The sequence below is a fragment of the Bombus flavifrons genome, unplaced genomic scaffold, assembly GCF_040668555.2.
Source record: "Bombus flavifrons isolate JBK064 unplaced genomic scaffold, iyBomFlav1_principal scaffold0032, whole genome shotgun sequence".
Lineage (NCBI taxonomy): Eukaryota > Metazoa > Arthropoda > Insecta > Hymenoptera > Apidae > Bombus > Bombus flavifrons.
In genome coordinates this window covers 314,946-331,308 of record NW_027184777.1, presented here as the reverse complement: position 1 = coordinate 331,308, position 16,363 = coordinate 314,946, and the positions used below count along the sequence as shown (strand labels likewise).

General features: G+C 34.7%; 2 pseudogenes; both read right to left on the bottom strand.

Annotated features, from left to right (window-relative positions):
• Positions 1–3,186: 3,186 nt before the first annotated feature.
• On the bottom strand, positions 3,187–12,163 carry LOC138189391 (uncharacterized; annotated as a pseudogene).
• A 1,717-nt stretch (positions 12,164–13,880) lies between these two features.
• Positions 13,881–16,072, bottom strand: LOC138189393 (SURP and G-patch domain-containing protein 1-like; annotated as a pseudogene).
• Between the last annotated feature and the right edge of the window lie 291 nt (positions 16,073–16,363).

The window sequence follows — 16,363 nt, the reverse complement described above, 5'->3', positions numbered from 1 at the left end:
CTGCTATCCTGAACGGACCTCTGAATTTCGGATCTAGCTTCGTTTGGTTCTTTTCCTCGTTTTTACGTAATACAAAATCACCAAGGTTAAACCTAACTACTTGAGCCTTATTTTTGTCGAACCTATCCTTATCGTATTTGGCACTTGCTTCTATACATTTTATCGCCTGTCGTTTTACATGGGAGATATCTACTTCTCTTTCTTCGATGTTGTCGGGTACGGACAAGCCGTAGGGTCTCGCTGTTTTACCGATTAACAGTTCCAATGGGCTCGACTTAGTCACGCGGTTGGGGGTACAATTTAAAGCCAGTTGTGTTTCCCCGATCGCGTCTTGCCAGGACCTTCCGGTCATTTCTATTGTTGCGAAGGTATTTTTTAGCGTACCCATGATACGCTCTACCTGTCCATTGGCCCTGCTAGCACCGGTTGCTATTAAGTGGAGTTTAATATGTTTGTTTCTGCAAAAGTCTTGAAATTCTTTGCCCGTTAAACATCTTCCCTGGTCCGCTAATATAGCGGACATGAGTGCTTTAATGGTATTAAGGGAGTCTATCTTACGGTTGTGGTGCAAGTATACGAACTTGGTGAAGGCGTCGACCAACACAATGACATATTCCTTCGCGTCGTTTTTACCGCTTAGTTTGCCCGTGATATCCATGTGAACCGTGTGCCAAGGTATGCTGGTCTTAGGTATGGGTGTAGTTCGGCTTGTATTTTGCCTGAACTAGCCTTAGAAACTCGACAAGCATGACAGTTCTCAACGAATTTGCGAACGTATTTCGCCATTCCTTCGAACCAGTAATACTCGTACAGTTTCTCGAGCGTTTTATCCCATCCTAAGTGCATGATTGACTGGTGTACATGGCTGATCACGGACCACCTAAAGCTTCTTGGGACAATGGGCAAGCAGAGAGTTCTGCCTCTTCTTTGTATTTTACGGTACAGGGTGCCGGATCGTTGTTCGTAGGTGTTCGCGATGTCGTCCGCAAGCTCGTCGTTCCGCAACTTATCAACGATTTCGGTGATTTGGGGGTCGCGACGTTGCTCCGCTAAGAGCCAGTCGTCGGAGATTTCGGCCAGATTGATTTCCTTTTCGGCGATTTTGTCGATCGTACGGTGATCCGAGTCTACGTGGTTCCACGAAAAGAAATCGGCGTGAGCCATTTGTTTGCCTTGTTGCCTGGATTTTCTGTCTTGTTGTTGCGGACAAGCTGGTGCGATATGGCCCTCCGCCTTACACTTGAAGCAAACCAGCCCCAAGAACAATCCCCGAGTCGACTTCTGTGGGATGAAGCCGCCAGTTGGTAGTTTGAGTCATCTGGGTGAGTCGTTTCCGTTTCACTTCGATTCCGGAGTCGAGTGCTCATTAATTAAAGAATCCGTAGCCTCGAAATTTTCCGGTAAGAGAACGACTGATGTAATAGTAATGCAAGGAATCGGGAATACCTGCGTTAAAAGTACGTCCCAGATTTTGTCCGTCGTACGTATTAACGATTTTACATTGGAGATAGCTTTTCACGTCCTTGACGATAGTCATTTAAAGTACGATATTATGATTGGTCGCGAGATAGTAAGATTCGATGTAATCATTACGCCCAACGGCCTCGATATCCGCAAAACGAAGACAGTCAATGCTTGCCATAAAACCGTCGAAAATGAGATTGATTTTGATAAAGTAGACACCGAAGTATGTGGTAATGATAAGAGCCGATTGATTTCTATTCTTAGAAATTCTTTCTAGGCCAGTTAGAGATTCGATTAATTGATCCCAACATCACCGTACAAAGAAGGCCCCACCGACTCAGCGAGGAAGAACGAAGAACAGTTATTATTATTATTGTTATTATTGTTATTGTTATTGTTATTGTTATTGTTATTGTTATTGTTATTGTTATTGTTATTGTTATTGTTATTGTTATTGTTATTGTTATTGTTATTGTTATTGTTATTGTTATTGTTATTGTTATTGTTATTGTTATTGTTATTGTTATTGTTATTGTTATTGTTATTGTTATTGTTATTGTTATTGTTATTGTTATTGTTATTGTTATTGTTATTGTTATTGTTATTGTTATTGTTATTGTTATTGTTATTGTTATTGTTATTGTTATTGTTATTGTTATTGTTATTGTTATTGTTATTGTTATTGTTATTGTTATTGTTATTGTTATTGTTATTGTTATTGTTATTGTTATTGTTATTGTTATTGTTATTGTTATTGTTATTGTTATTGTTATTGTTATTGTTATTGTTATTGTTATTGTTATTGTTATTGTTATTGTTATTGTTATTGTTATTGTTATTGTTATTGTTATTGTTATTGTTATTGTTATTGTTATTGTTATTGTTATTGTTATTGTTATTGTTATTGTTATTGTTATTGTTATTGTTATTGTTATTGTTATTGTTATTGTTATTGTTATTGTTATTGTTATTGTTATTGTTATTGTTATTGTTATTGTTATTGTTATTGTTATTGTTATTGTTATTGTTATTGTTATTGTTATTGTTATTGTTATTGTTATTGTTATTGTTATTGTTATTGTTATTGTTATTGTTATTGTTATTGTTATTGTTATTGTTATTGTTATTGTTATTGTTATTGTTATTGTTATTGTTATTGTTATTGTTATTGTTATTGTTATTGTTATTGTTATTGTTATTGTTATTGTTATTGTTATTGTTATTGTTATTGTTATAATCGTCTATATCATTGCTGTTGTTGGTCCTTTTGGTTTAATCATCATCGTGGCACGTTTCAAAGTATAATCCCAACCTCTCCAACGGAACCATACGATACCTTTTATTAAATAACAGAAAGGAAGAATTGTCTTTTGTCATTAAACGGATAATACGAAACATGAATGGCTGGTTGTACGTGACGACATTATTTTGTAAGCAATCATACCTTGTCGAGCGGTTAAATCCTGAGGATCGTTCAAATAAAGACCGTTTAATCCTCGTCCGCACGATTTCCACCACCATCCGCCTTTTAGCATGGAAGCGCAGTTCAACGATGACCTATCGTTGTCCCTGTGTGAAATGAAATATCGTCTCGAACGAATAGTTGACTCTTATTACGATTAATCTATCCGATATTATCCGTTCTTCAATGCTTTTTGCTTTGTGCTTTCACATAACCGAAATTGTCATTTCATGCATTCTAACAAATGAAGAAATAACGTGTTACCTGTTGTACGTGGGAAACGGATTATTGTTCGAACCGTACCATGGATCGTTTAATGAGTCACCGGCATTTCCGTCGTAACCGTCAATCTCCAATTTATAATATTCTCCTTCTGAATAGATTTTGAAGTGGGAGTACTGTGCGTACCTAAACGAAAGTACATGGATCTATAATTTTTGTATGCGCACGGATATACGGATGTTCCGAAACGTTCTATATCTTAAATGTACAGAGAAAATCGTCTTTGAAATCCTCTCCGATCTATTCTACACAGACATTAAAACGTCCGAACTTCGCATCCAAAATCAGTTGCAATTGTAATTTTGATATTTCTTACCTTTTGTTACCTTCGAAATCTTCGAGTTCCACCCGAAGCATGTAATCTTCGTTGTTAGTTAACACGTATATGTTTTCGTTGCCAAGCCAAAACTCTCGAGCAGGATCACCAAAACCGTTTTTATAATCAGCCCAATCACGATAGAAATTTTCTCTTGGCTCGCCGAAATCGTCTCTTCTTTAAATAACCTAGGAAAAAGTGGAAATTCTTTTTCGAATTATGAGATAAAAGAAGTAGGAAGATTAAATATCTTTTACCAACGAACGCGGCTGTTTATTGTACGCACAGTTATTCTTTTTCTGTAACGACCTAAGAGTATAAGCTATCGATTCTACATTGATCCTACATTGATTCTACATTGCGAAATATACTTTTTTGGGAAAAAAAGCCCGTTCTATCACACTAGTTTTATCTCGATGCATGATGCACACGCGTATATACATATTATAGTATTTGGACGAATCTCTGTTTTACCGTCCAACCTCCTTCGGCGATATCCTGCTCGCAATAAACCTTGAGAAACCAATAGGTTGTTCCACGAATTTGAAGATAATAGACACCGCTATCTCTCATGCCAGCATTTAACAAATCAACACATGAATAGTCCTGTAACGTTAAACAATATGTACATGTATTATCGTGTTTGTAAGCATTGATAATATGGAATAACGCTTTCTTTTTCTTGCGTAGATTTTTCACTCTGTTACATATTACGTACATAGATTAGTAGTTTTCTCTCTTTCTACAATATTGTTATACATATTTAATGTTTCAATTATACAATCGTATTGTAAAAACTACTTTTCTCTTTCTTTCCTTTTATTTCTTCTAGAAATATGGTATAGATTTTCAAAATTCCCATAAAGGAAGGATTAATAAAAATTTCACCGACAGGGACTTTTTACGAGCCATATTCGAACGTTTCAAAGTTGATGGTTGTACGTGATGCACATGTGTACATTATAGTGACTTTGTGTGTTATTTACGGTTTGACGAGACGAGTAATTACGAGCAACTTTAAAATGACCGTTTAAACGAAACATTCAGAATGTTAATCGATGTATTACGTAATAAATTTTTCAAATCTGAACATTTCTTTGTGTTATAGCACATACGATATGTACGTGAACGAAGGTGGGCATATGCGTAGGCATGTCGTGTATTCTATAAGTGATTTAACTATACTGTGTATGCACGATAAAATGCATATGTTTAAGATTCCTTCTTTCTCTCTCCAATCCCTTCACCCTTCCCCCTCCCTACACAATCACTCCTTTTCCGTAGTAATTGGGCCTCCCCTTGTCTACACATTCTTCACATAGAAATACAGCAGCGTTGTTGTTACGTTTACTCTCTCATCTTCTTCCGTTTCATCGCGTTCGTTCGCTTATTCGCTTACAGGGTCTTACAAGGTAACTAAACTATAGAAAAGAGAGGAAGAAAGAAAAAAGTATGTTTGCATAAAAGTCATGCGGTATATCGATTATTCCACTTTGGTCGGTTAAAAACCAAAGAAGAAATGAGAAAAATATAAAATACTATATAAAAACTGTTTCTAATTCGTTTGAACGGTGCCGATTACCAGTGACGTTAATTGGTACGGGTTGAGAATGTTTTTGTTGTTTATTACCTTAACATCTTTGTAATTAAGGAATGCATCGGTGGTAAAGGTGGAATTTGCTGTACTTGGTTTGTTTTTGACACTTGGAAATATAACAATGGAAATATAACGATTTTTAGACGATGATCGCTGCGAACTCGGTGATAATGGGGGGCCTATTGAAGGATTGGCTGTCGAGTTGGAGAAATTAGTGGAACCAGCTATATTGCTTGAATTAATGAAATTATTGATCGATACGGCGTTCGACGAGGTCGAGGAAGACATGGACATCGACACAGACGAAACAATGGTAGTCGGATTGACCGGTGAAACGGTTGTTTCAACTGCAATGTCATCAGAGAGTTCAACGTATCTGTGAATCGAAAGAAATTCGTTCTACATGAAACATAATAATTAATTACATAGCAATGTAATAATGGTGTTTCGTTAGTTGAACGTAGTATATTGTCGCTACACTTTCTACATATTTATTTATTTATTTATTTACTAATATTCTTTTACATCGTTCTTTCACGCATCATATACCTATGTATAATAATATATTGGAATATTTACTAACAACAGATGCAATCAATTCGAAATACGATTCTTTCACATTACACGAAACGAAAGATTTCTTTTCATCGAACGGAACAAAGCAAACAGATAAAGATAGAAATACGTATGTACATTGTCTGTTATTATTAGAGAGAAAAGATTATTTCTCGAAAAATGGAATGGAACTGACAACGTCGTAAATGCCTTTGGTTTCTATATTATTTCGTAACATGGTGTATGATAATAAAAGCAAGCGAATAAAGTATCAAAGAAGGAAAACTAACCTATTGGAGTCGTATTCGACAAGGCGATCGATCGTGGGATCTAGCAGCAATTCCGCAGGTATTGGACGCTGAGCAAGGCTAGCTACATCGTCCTCCTGCTTTCGAAGTCTATTCTCCACTCCTTCTAAATTTTCGATAATCTTATTCGTTTTCGATCTTAAATCCGCATGAATTTCACTGATCGCTCTTTCTTGTCTTTGCGTTTGTGTAAGTAATTCATCGGATTTTGGCAAGAGATCGTCCACGGAACTTTTCGTGCCAACCTGTTGAAAAAAGTATAATACCTATCTATATGGAATGCCGTCAAGTGGACATGTAAAATTGTGCATGCGGTCATACAACGTGATTAACACGGCAGGTAAACAGTGAAATTAACAATTTAGCCACATCTTCTCAGCTTACCACGACGTTCCAGACTTCATCCATTTTCTCCGATACAGTCAACAATTGGATATATTTGTTCGACGAGTCGATCGATTTTACTCTGCCTTGGTGGTGGCGGCTCGGTAGTTGTCGTTGTTGTTGTTGTAACGTTGAACGCCGGTCGACCGTTCGTACTTCCTCTCACTAATATCGCATCGTGCACGTCACTCATCATGTTGTAAATAGTTCCCAAACGATCGGAAACCAAGTTTACGTGAAACTGTAACTTTCTGTCCATATTGTTTGTCGCTTGCCTTAAATTTTCTATCCCGATCGTAATGTGATTTATTACTTCATTACTCATCGCTTTAGTGATTTCGATTACGCTCATACATTGACTGGCTTTTTTTGGCTGGCTTCGGCATTTATGTCGTCATTTTGTAACAAGTTATTATCCAATTGATGTTTCAAATCGATCAATTTATTATCTATATCCGATACCTTTTGATCAAGTGACAATAATTTTTCACCAAGAGTGAAATCGGATGATGATGTATTTTCTCGCTTCTGATGGATTGCTTGTAATTTCGGACCTGTTTTGCCAAATAAATGCCAATTTATACGATAAACTTGAACAGCGAATGGCAACCGTAGAAAGAAAAGAAGAAGAAGCATCAGTAAAAAGATAAAAGTATGGAAAAGAGACAAAGAGAACGAAAAAAGGGGAGGGGGGAAATACAGGGAAAGCAGGCTTGTATACGTGTGTACATATGTAGGTATATACCTATACAATAGGTATATATAGGTAGGTACCTATAAACTACACGTAAATACAATTGTTAAGTAAACGATATAGATAAAAGAAAACCGGCTGTAAATGTAATACAATTCAAACGACAATTTGTAGTTGCGATCCATGTTTGTTCTAACCGAGTCGATCAGTCCAATATTTTTTTTTTTTTCTTTTCTTCTTCTATAGATACGTCTGTTAACGAATTTCTGTTTTTACGTATTAGCATTTTATGTACATACATACATACGTACCGCTTCTGATTTCACTGTCGTTTTTATCATCGCTCCTTTTTGTCGAGTATGCAGATTCAGTTGAAGAAAATTCAATTTGATGAGAATTGAAAAGTTTTAGATCTAATGTTCGTAGCTTTGTAATAACTGCATCGGTTTTATCGATATTATCATTCACGCGTGAATCCAAAGCTTCCACTCTTCTCATCAAGTGTTCCACCGCTTTGTCCAAATTTTCAATGCGCTTTAATTTTGATTCCAAAGTCGAAACTATAACCTCGAAAACGTTAAAGAGGTATTGCTCTCTGAAAAAAAAGTACCGAAAAGTATTACGATCAAAGAATGAAATTCGTTTTAATTTCAATTAAGAAATTTTCATTTCACTGGAGTAATGCAAAAGTAAGAATGTTCATCCATTGATTCGTTACATCTTAACTATCTCAACAATTAATAGAAATTTCAAAATATGAACAAATTATCAAATTTGATTAATATTAGTTATTATAAAAAGCTACAAAATTAATTCATCTTCTTTAAATAAATTAAACGATATTGATAATCGATACATCATTGCTATAAATGAGGAAAATGTTGCTCTATCTTATATAAAATAGTATCGGATCTAAGATAAAGCTGAATCTGAAACAACTTGCACAGATGTATCCTTTCTCTCGTTACGATGTAAACTGTAATTTTACGCAATCCATAGGTAGGTCAACAGTCGTACTCTCCATGGTTATTACGGTCCTTTCGAATCTTACAAATCTGTAAACTTTATAGTGTAATGCCTAAATTTGTAGAATTTGTATGTAATTGTATGAAATGTAAAATATAACGGCATTGTTGTCATTACTTTTACCACATGTACACGACTACTGAACGATAATCAACATACTTAAATAATTAACATACATATACATTATTAAGAATTACAACATATTTTCGTAAATTTTATCATTTATTCTCTTTTCGTAACGCACACGCGATATTCGTATTCGTATTCGTATTCGTGTGTGTATTCTCTGGTTTACTCTGGCTTTATTCGTCGAATAAAAATGTAATTTATAATAATAATTATATATAAATATAGTATGTAACATGCAATGATTATAGAATGTAGAATTATAGTAAAATATATACAGAAAGAAAATGACTCGCAAATATTTGCTCACTCGCTTTTACTAAATATACAGATACGATAAATATACCTTGTAAGGAGAGTAGGAAAATATCCTAATTATTAATTATTCGAACGAGGAGATCTACGTTTACCAGTTTCAATGATTTTCAAATATATTATTGTCAGGATCATGATTTTGAACAACTTTTTCCTACGTATGTTTGGGGCCCTGCTCGGCTGTAGCTTTCGAGATATGTACATATTCGTAAAAATACCTTTGCTACCTTTTATCTTGGTATCGGTTAGGTTGCTGGCAGCTTTGTGTACCGGGCAAGATGATATTACCTATACGTATGTATGCGAGTTTATGGCTCTCGCATAGATAAAGCCAAACTTGTACTGTTTCGCGTTGCAGGATCGCTGGATAGATGATTCCTCCACAGTGAAAGTGAACAACGAAAAACGGAGAGTATTTACACCAGTTCACTGGTGGATGAATACTCCGGATGAACGCTAACATATTCTTGGCGACTGAAATAGTGAATTGTTTAAATAATATATTAGAATCTGTTACTTTTTCGCTAATATTCTAAATCTTCTAAATATTTTCATGTAAATTACAGTTTACGTTGACGTTGTACACCTGTGCTTAAAATACGGATAAATCGAAATTTTGTTCCTTTTTTTCTTCAAATTGATGAACATCTACAATTATTATTAAAATTACACATTGCACATAAGAGCAATCGGCCGAGACCCTGTAGCCTTGTAATTGAAACGCCCGCTCGTTGCAAGTTTGATAGTCCTACGTGCTATAATGAGATTATTCCTACGTAAAAATGAATTAAAAAAATTAATGACAAGTGATTAATAAGAATTATTAGTAAGGAATACTTTTTAAATCCTATTTAATTGATTTGATATGATGAGACGAAACCTTTCATGATCATAAGAATATATAATAGAATGAATAATAGAATATATAATAGAATATATAATAGAAAAGTTTGTGAAGTTAACTTATGTTTACTTTACCCTTTCCGATAATAAAAATACTTTATGATACTTATCAGCTTCTTTCGGGCAAAGTTATTTTATTTTTACAATATAAAAAGTTGAGATATCTCTTTTAATTCTTTAGAATTACGATATTACAATCATTAATGCCAGATTCATCGAGGAGCGATAAAACAAAGTATCCTCAAAGGTCACATCCATCAAACCCAGTTGTTAGATAAACTTTATGTAAAATTTTTAATCGAGAGATCTTTACAAACACGACGATACTGCTGCTGCAGTGCGACATGCTCGACGTATCGTCGACTGATTGTTTGAAAAATGGTTCACAATTCGATCAACTGTATAGGCAGCTGAGGTTGGTATTGCTTAAATGCGATCGATGATCGACTATGTCTACTGTCGTAGTTACGATTGGCTGAATGAGAAACAAATATTTATACAAGTATGTATTTGGTGCTGACGAGATTTACTTCTGACTGATTTCTTCACATATACTTGAACGATTCTAACTGAAGAATGAAATTTAAAACGTAATTTTATTCTATTAATTTCTACTTCGTTCCAGCTATTGCCGATTCATCTACAAGTATAGTATGTACGTATGATTATACAAATTATAATAATAAACAGGTCTCGTGTTCCTAAGCCAAAAAAAATCGTTCTCTTTACTTTCCTTCTAATTATCAAATTGTCAGATTAATATCTTATACTTTATCTATATGTAAATGAAGTTGTCTATTATAAAATTCTATCATCTCAAACGTATCGCGTAATTTTAATCGCTGATATTTCTGTTGTTTCAATTATTATGCCGACATCGTTATATAATGTTACCTTAAATAATAATAAGACCTTGTTCTTTCACGAGTGCTCCTCTTAAATAAGTCTCAATAAGAATAATTGATACCATAAGCGTAATTATTATAGATATCGGTCCTTCGATTCATAGAAAACAGAAAATGTCGTTATTCTTTCAAATACAATTGTATCATATAAGGTCCATGACGTTGCAAAAAAAAAAAGAGAGAAAGAAAGGTTACAATATAAACATACATGATAGAACGCATGTTTTAATTTAATTTATTAAGCTATAACTGTATAATTGTTTTACTTGATCCACATTTTTAACCAGCTTATAACGAAAATGGGCATGAATATTATCGAAATTACTCTAGTGTAAAAGTACTCCGCAGCGAAACCAACGAACAAAAACTAACAACGACTATTGAAAGGTGGAAGCGGAATTACAACGAGCGCTTACAACGGACGACATTCCACAACTGATAACTTCCGTAAGATTGAAGAAGAAGAAGGAACAGAAGAAAAAGAAAGAGAGAACGGCAGAAATAAAGAACGGAACGAAGAAAAATACGCGATTTTAAAAATTCACGTACCCACGGCACTCCCGACGAAGATCACTTAATGTTCGGTTAGTTGTTCGCATGCAAGTTCTTCTTCTTCTTCTTTTTAAGCCGAACATCCATTCATTCTCAACGCTTATATATATGTACAAAGCAATAAGTAAATTCACCAACGATAATGTTTCTAAGTGAAGATATATACGCGAGAATGTAAATGTTCTTTTCGACTGGAACAAAACCAATTTGATCGAAGCACAAATCACGAAACACTCGGCAAAGAAAACACGACTATTACAAGTTGCAACAAACAGGAAAAGATCTTTCTTTCGCCATTACCAATTTTAAATTGTTTCATAACAATTCGTTATCATAACGAATGTTCAAGGTGATCACAGCGGAGTTTATCCCGATCCTCTTCGATATAACACTTTGATCACCGTATACGCATCAAGGATAAGATGAGATGATGAACTTAAGCGAATCCTATATTTTTCTCATTTTTCTCTTTGTAGCAAAATCATTACTTGTTCTGTTGGTTTCGCTCTACTTTTAATATTCGTTCGCCTTGATCGAAATATATACGACCGTTGTCATTACGAACATTGACATTCCCTTGATGAAGACACACACACACACACACGGTAAATGAGTAATTAGTATAGTCTCTTAGAAACGACTTAAAAAAGAAAGACAAAAGACCGTATCAATTTGTTGTATTTATATGTGCGCAACTGTTCCACAGACAAAATCAGAACCATTATTTAATTCTTTTGAATCTCGATGATTACGCGCACTTCGCAATGAATGTTGTGTATGACACCTGTTCCATTTTCTTCCAAGTTCGATGATCTATCCGTTCTTCTCTTCTTCCTAGATATATAAGTTCGATATAAATTGAAACATAGATAAACTCTATGTCATATACGATTGTGCATCACCCTTCCTTATTCTAATGTTTTTCACTTTATTGTTCGTACGTCTCCTGAAATAACGAGCAAAATATACAACAGTAATACGCAATTATGCGCACCGTATTTTAAATTCGATACAAACAACCAGACTGCCGACACCATAAAGCACCAACAAGTTCCCGATCGCCGCTAAATAGTAAGAGTTACTTTCACGTACATACGTGTCCGCTTTGAAAGAGTGCTTGTACCTCTCCCCACTGATCTACCGACCATTCTGTGGTCTTTTTCCGTCCTTTCCCTCTGTAAGGCTATGATCCGATCTGAAACGGTTCGATCCGTTTGAATTCGTACTGTTCCGTTTCGTTGCAACTTCTTCTTCCCCTTCCTTTGCGTTGCCCTTCTCTTTCTCACCCTACCTACCACTCTACCCCTTCTTGACTGATGTCGTTGCCAGCGTCACCAGGAGAAGTTCCTATCGCAGGAACAAGATGACGTCACTTATAAAACGAAGACATACATGTATGTGACCATACGCGAATACGACTGTCAGTCCCCATCCTTGTCTTGCCCCTTCGCTTATTTGAGTGCATCTATAGTACGAGATATTCCGTCATTCTATGCTACTACTACATACACCATAAATACTATTTTAATTCTTACTGCTGCCGTTCTTCATGCTTCCAAACTTTCAACAGTTCCAACAGCCATTTTACTCCTACTTTTGACTTTCTGACAATATCGATTACAGTTGATTGAAAAATAAACAGGAATAAACCGAACATTACCTGCGTATGATATATTAATTTGTAAATACATATCTATATCGCATCGATATCTATCTAATATTTAATATATTTGCATCTAACGTATTGATAACTTTCATTTTCTTCGTAATGATTATAAATCATCTTTTTATAAATCATTATTTATCTTTTAATTAAAATGTGTCAGAGCGCAGTTGGAACGAGGATTAAAATTACATAACTTAAACGTAAAATGAAGATTAAGGAAATAACTATTATTAAGGTGAGCTAATTCAAAGGTGAAAATTGCTTTTAAATAAGATAAATGTCGTCAGTTATTTATAGCTGAGCTTCTATCTCGTATCTATACTCTTCGTGTGAAATTACAAACAAATCAAAACATTATTTTCCGAATCTAAGAGAACTTGTGTGAAATATTTCGAGAATGTCATGATCTTACATTCTAAGAGAACGTGTCAGACTTTTCACCTTGATCGAGACGTCGATACAATTGTTGATCAAGAAACGAGAACAGGCATACTCGGTATTACTGTGAAATGTGCATTCCATGATTATCAGGGCGCATCGATGTGAAATATGCATTAAAATTCCAACGACAACGACGAGAATGAAGAAATGGAAAAGATTAAATAACGAATCTAATCAAAATCGAAAAAAAGAATGCAATACAGTAATTCGGTAAATGCGATAAAGGAAAAAGTAACAAGATACGATCGGAAAGAAGATGTACAAGAAAATTAGTAAACCGACAGACTGGCAATGAGGTAGATCGTAGTATAAAAATGAAGAGAGGAAGAAAGCAGAGGGGAAAGGGAAGAGTACATTATAAATTCAAGTATACATAGGTATCGTCATATATGTATGTATGTAGATCGGTAAAATTGTTTCACTTATCGACACAAATTAACCGGAATGCTTTGTCACGGACTGAATACAGGATAGAGCTGATACCTGTCGCTGTTTTTACGTGTCCCATGTTTGGGAGACCATGTGACCTGTGAGGCGTGATATATTCCCTATGTTAGGGCAATGTATCAATCAGATCGATCAATGTAGAAGCGCTTAAGCACGCTTGTCCAATGTAATAGGAAATACTCTAATTTTTTTGAAGTTGGTATTCAGTTGGAATTTGTGAGACACGAAGTCCCATATAATTATGTTACGTCTACTCTGTACTTAATCGATGCTATTACAATCTAATACATATCGCACGGTGCATCAAATATGAAACCTACGTACAAATAATATATGTAACAAAACATTCACAGTTCATATTTCATTTAATAATTCTAATGAGCATTCATAATCGTACATACATACAATAAGAAAAACAGAGTAAACATCTATAGAAATAGAAACAAGATTGGGATTTCATTTATTATGTCACTATAACTGTAACTGTAATCTGTACGTTCAGTATAGTATGTCAAATATACAAAATAATGACAATTTATCTCCCAACTAAATGGAACATCACGATATATAATACCTCGAATACGATCTACTAATGTCACCTTCTTCTCAATAATAAGGTCTTCGAGGATTGTTCTAAAAATAAAAGGAAGAAAAATAAACATTTGATTAGTGGTTAAGTATATGAAACATAACTTTGGTATTGCGAAATTTTTTAGATATTTGACAAAATTACCAAAGGATTAGGCCTAAATCTGTAGGCAAGCATCATTCTCTTTCTGTAGGCATCGAATTCATCGTCGTCCCTGGATACACCATCCGGTCTTTCGGAACCTAAACCAGCACTGTCGAATCTATTGGTTGCTCTATAGAAAAATGAGAAATGTCGGTACAACATCGAAGATATTGGTATTAATAAATGAAGTAGGAAATGGTCACAGATAGATCAAATAAAATGCTAAGGAAATTCAATAATACGGTAAACTTCTATCATAAAAATAATTCACATGTATTATATGTTTATATGTGAAATTAACGCGAATATAATAAGTACAATCAGTCAGGAACTACTTACTTATTAATAGGTTCGATGCGACCATTGCCTTCGCTACCTAATCCTTGTCCTTCGCTCCAACCAAGTTTTTGTAGCATGTGAAATCCTAAAGAATTGCAAACTTCGTTAATTTGGTTGTCAAACATAACTTACTGACAAAAAGATACATATATATTTTAATATATGTAAATACATGGACGCGCAAAGAAAGGCAGGCTGCGTACCGATGTTATCTTCTTTTAGTTTGTACTCCTTGTAATCGCTAAGGTCAGGTTCCTTCCCTTGATTAACTGCGTTATATTGTTCCATAAATTTTTTAAGTTCATCCGGTGGCAAGATATCACCAATATGATGCTTTCCTTCTGCTTGGGCCGTCAATTCTTCAGCCCACATTTGAGTAGCCTCCATTTCGGCAGATTTGAGTTTGTGTTCCCAAGTACCACCTTCCGTCTCTTCGTCACTGTCGTATTCGTATTTGTGCTTACCCTGTGCTTCTAAACGTCTTACTTCTTCTCTTTTTCTTAATAAGTTTTGGTAGAGAAGATTTATCTGAATGAAGGTTAGAATAAACGGTGAGTGAGTTGGCAGAAATTACACATAGTTGAATTAACAAAGTACTAAGCTCGATCTTAATCTTAAATCTTAAATGAACGCTTGAAATAAAACAATTTTAAAATAAACAATCTTGTCACCTTGTAATGATCTTCGGCTTTTTTCCTTTGCTCTTCAGTGAGATCTAACGTCCCCAAAGTTTGTCGTACATATTGTATCAAGGCTGGATCGTTCCTTGATATTTTAGTTAACATAGGGTTCTTTGTTTCCGTACGTTGCACTTTTGGTGATGGAATTATAACAGCCGGTTGTCCAATTTGTCCAGGAATCGCGATACCTGGCTGTGAAAAGCCACTACTACTTTGCTGTTCATTATGGCTGGTTAATTACGTGTTCATTTCTGCTACAGGCACCTTATTATCTGGATCACCCCATCGGCTACGTCTTTTTCGTTTACGTTCTTCCTTGTTGTCTTCCTTTGATCGATTTGTAGAATTGTTATCGCTCTCTCTCTCGTTTCTTTTCTGTTTAATGTACAAATAATTATAATCAATAATGGTAGATGATGACACGATGCAAAAATAAATATACATTATATATACCTTGTGGTGAAACATGCTTGTTAGAGGTAGGACCTTGATCGCTATCGTCATTATCGCTGAGAGCTTCTTCCGGACAATAGAGTTCCGCGCCGGTGTTTTTATTTTCCTTAACGGATTTTTCGGTGCGAAATTTTGCCAATCCCCTGTACTGCATATAGGCTGCACTTTGCTTTTGGTGCAGAATCCTTGATTAAAACAAAACTTAAAACTTCTGACGAGTAACATAGTCTCCTAAATTAAATTCCTTTAGATTAAAAGAGACACAATAAAGAGGGAAAAAATAAAAGAAAAAAAAGAATAAGAAGAAAGAATAGAAGATAACAGGTGTTTTATAAGAAAACAGCTCGTATATTCGTATGTTCGTCCAATATGTCACGCCTTTGATTCGTCAATTACATTGAAGAATTTAGGTATTGTCTTTGTTTTATAAAAGGAATATTTTATAAACTAATTAGGGGAACATACTCTAACGTATGTTGTTTTACAGAGGATAAAATAGTAATTATAAATAATTGTAAATAAGAAATGAAGATAGACATTCACGTTTTGGACGCACGATATATGTATGATTAGAAAACTTATTGGTCAAATTTTAATTACAATTTCACGTATCGTTATTATCAAATATTATCGGTAAGATTTCGCTATTTGATTAAAAAGGAAGTAGAGAACGGAGAAGTGATACAGACAAAGCAAGCATTGTAATACATTACAC